The 4,114-nt window shown below is 39.1% G+C and overlaps 1 long non-coding RNA gene across 15 annotated transcripts; it reads right to left on the reverse strand.

Annotated features, from left to right (window-relative positions):
- Window positions 1-674: 674 nt before the first annotated feature.
- On the reverse strand, window positions 675-3,809 carry LOC115147526 (uncharacterized). 15 transcript variants are annotated; one of them, XR_003866510.1, is made up of 3 exons: window positions 3,442-3,809; window positions 2,337-3,319; window positions 675-2,290 (listed from the first exon to the last, which is right to left on the reverse strand). It is a non-coding gene; the product is annotated as an uncharacterized LOC115147526 (long non-coding RNA). The 15 variants fall into 15 exon arrangements; XR_003866577.1 differs by having other exon boundaries at window positions 2,337-3,089; window positions 3,426-3,809; XR_003866422.1 differs by having other exon boundaries at window positions 2,337-3,089; window positions 3,153-3,809.
- Between the last annotated feature and the right edge of the window lie 305 nt (window positions 3,810-4,114).

Below are 4,114 nucleotides of genomic sequence, written 5' to 3' on the forward strand. Positions count from 1 at the left end.
CATGTTATCATACTGTTCTAAAACATGTTCTTGGGTTTAAAATAATCAATACTGAAACTTTCATAGGAAGTTTGTCAGTGAATTTAACATGTTCAATTGCTTTCATAAGATTTTTCTGTCACTGCCCAGAGTTTAAGGCAAGGGTTCAGCTATCTTGGAATTAACAACAAGCTTTCCAAGAACTTGATTTTCAATAATCTAATTTCTTCTTAACTTTTTGCTTAAGGAGAAACATAAGAAATAACGCAATTTTTTTTCTCCAATAATCTTTTTGAGGAATAACAACTTTGCTTAACTTTTTTTTTTTTAAAGTCTATAGTTAAGGAAAAAATGACAGTTAAGAAGACATTTATTCTTAAGAAGGTTTTGTGAACCTGGGACCAGGAGGATAGAACAATGAGACAGATATTTCACTGGATATATAAATTTGAAGCATCCGCTTTTGCCGTTTCCTCTCCCTACCAAATATGGTAGTGAGAGGAAGCCCAGTGGCCGGCAGTGAGATAAGATGTAAGGAGATGGATTTTGGCCGACATTCTGCACATTTTCTCATCGATGAAACATTTGATCTCAGTACAGTTTTCTGTTCCCCAAACTAGAGTCTGTTACGAACAGAGTGGATTACTTTTTGTAGACTTTACCCTTTGCCAAAGTAGACTTTACCCTTTGACCAATTTTTTTTTTTTTGTATTGTTTTGTTTAGGAGTGCAAAGGCCAATTTGAGTTGTTGCACATGTGCACTTCACAGAGTGGGAGTTCCCTAATGGAAATATGCAGATGCATGCTAGAACGGGAAAAAATAGGATATTGCTAGCTCGTGCTTTGCTCTGCTCACCTCCTTGCTTGTTCTGCCCACATTTGCTGTGTTCACATATTTTGAAATACGTTTGCTGTGCCAACCTATTCACTGTGTGCTGTGTTCAATAGTTGAAGAGTGAAATCTCACACGTGCTACCAATACCGCATGTCCTAAATTCTCACAAGTGCTACCCATGTGAATGTCCTAAACGTATGCTATCTATTAAGCTTGTTCACCCAATGATATGCTGCAACTCATTTTGAGAGGTGACATTCCTGCCATTTCTTTCCACTCTTGATTGTGTCCAGGAAATGAGCGAGCCTCTCTCCTCGCATCCGAAGGTGCGGACACAAAGCTCTCCGATGGCTGCCTGCTTCTAGGAAGCACCGAGCCCGTATCCATGCCTGTCTCTGAATACTGGTCACCCCAAAAACACAAACGACAATCTAAAAGTTAAGTATTTTTTTTACTCTCTCGTCCCACAAAGTTATCATCTACGTATCAACTTCACTTCTGTAATGTTACTTTGGATAAGTTATGATTATGCAGGGTATGAGGTAACGTTGAAGATATCTACCTGACTCCAATGCTAACACTGATACCTACCTGACTCCAATACTAACACTGATATCTACCTAACTCCAATACTAACACTGATATCTACCTGACTCCAATATCTACCTGACTCCAACACTAACACTGATACCTACCTGACTCCAATACTAACACTGATACCTACCTGACTCCAATACTAACACTGATATCTACCTGACTCCAATACTAACACTGATATCTACCTGACTCCAATATCTACCTGAGTCCAATACTAACACTGATATCTACCTGACTCCAACACTAACACTGATATCTACCTGACTCCAATACTAACACTGATATCTACCTGACTCCAACACTAACACTGATATCTACCTGACTCCAATATCTACCTGACTCCAACACTAACACTGATACCTACCTGACTCCAATACTAACACTGATATCTACCTGACTCCAATACTAACACTGATATCTACCTGACTCCAACACTAACACTGATACCTACCTGACTCCAATACTAACACTGATATCTACCTGACTCCAACACTAACACTGATATCTACCTGACTCCAATATCTACCTGACTCCAACACTAACACTGATACCTACCTGACTCCAATACTAACACTGATATCTACCTGACTCCAATACTAACACTGATATCTACCTGACTCCAATACTAACACTGATATCTACCTGACTCCAATACTAACACTGATATCTACCTGACTCCAATACTAACACTGATATCTACCTGACTCCAATATCTACCTGACTCCAATACTAACACTGATATCTACCTGACTCCAATATCTACCTGACTCCAATACTAACACTGATATCTACCTGACTCCAATACTAACACTGATATCTACCTGACTCCAATAATAACACTGATATCTACCTGACTCCAATACTAACACTGATATCTACCTGACTCCAATACTAACACTGCTATCTACCTGACTCCAATATCTACCTGACTCCAATATCTACCTGACTCCAATACTAACACTGATATCTACCTGACTCCAATATCTACCTGACTCCAATACTAACACTGATATCTACCTGACTCCAATACCTACCTGACTCCAATACTAACACCGATATCTACCTGACTCCAATATCTACCTGACTCCAATACTAACACTGATATCTACCTGACTCCAATAATAACACTGATACCTTCCTGACTCCAATAATAACACTGATACCTTCCTGACTCCAATATCTACCTGACTCCAATACTAACACTGATACCAATACTAACACTGATATCTACCTGACTCCAATACTAACACTGATATCTACCTGACTCCAATAATAACACTGATACCTTCCTGACTCCAATAATAACACTGATACCTTCCTGACTCCAATATCTACCTGACTCCAATACTAACACTGATACCAATACTAACACTGATATCTACCTGACTCCAATACTAACACTGATATCTACCTGACTCCAATACTAACACTGATATCTACCTGACTCCAATACTAACACTGATACCTACCTGACTCCAATACTAACACTGATATCTACCTGACTCCAATACTAACACTGATATCTACCTGACTCCAATACTAACACTGCTATCTACCTGACTCCAATATCTACCTGACTCCAATATCTACCTGACTCCAATACTAACACTGATATCTACCTGACTCCAATATCTACCTGACTCCAATACTAACACTGATATCTACCTGACTCCAATACCTACCTGACTCCAATACTAACACCGATATCTACCTGACTCCAATATCTACCTGACTCCAATACTAACACTGATATCTACCTGACTCCAATAATAACACTGATACCTTCCTGACTCCAATAATAACACTGATACCTTCCTGACTCCAATATCTACCTGACTCCAATACTAACACTGATACCAATACTAACACTGATATCTACCTGACTCCAATACTAACACTGATATCTACCTGACTCCAATAATAACACTGATACCTTCCTGACTCCAATAATAACACTGATACCTTCCTGACTCCAATATCTACCTGACTCCAATACTAACACTGATACCAATACTAACACTGATATCTACCTGACTCCAATACTAACACTGATATCTACCTGACTCCAATACTAACACTGATATCTACCTGACTCCAATACTAACACTGATACCTACCTGACTCCAATACTAACACTGATATCTACCTGACTCCAATACTAACACTGTATTGTATCTACCTGAATCAACTACAAAGGCAGACTCGACGACAGAGGCTACAAATGGATGAGTTTTGACTGTTGGAAATTATGATACTGTTAATTGACTGATTTTATGCAAGAGGCCTTTTTTTTAGGAGTTACTATTTTTGAGAAGAGACATTGCACATTTTTGGACAACCATTTTTAAGAGATAGCAGTGTTTTATTTTTATTAAATAGGCAAGTCAGTTAAGAACAAATTCTCATTTTCAATGACGGCCTAGGAACAGTGGATTAACTGCCTTGTTCAGGGGCAGAATGACAGATTGTTATTTTTTCTTATTTATTTTTTTTCTTCCCCTTGTCAGCTCGGGGATTCGATCTTGCAACCTTTCGGTTACTAGTCCAACGCTCTAACCACTAGGCTACCTGCTGGTTACTAGTCCAACGCTCTAACCACTAAGCTACCTGCTGGTTACTAGTCCAACGCTCTAACCACTAGGCTACCTGCTGGTTCATAGTCCAACGCTCTAACCACTAACCTACCTGCTGGTTACTAGTCCA

The sequence above is a fragment of the Salmo trutta genome, chromosome 1, assembly GCF_901001165.1.
Source record: "Salmo trutta chromosome 1, fSalTru1.1, whole genome shotgun sequence".
Lineage (NCBI taxonomy): Eukaryota > Metazoa > Chordata > Actinopteri > Salmoniformes > Salmonidae > Salmo > Salmo trutta.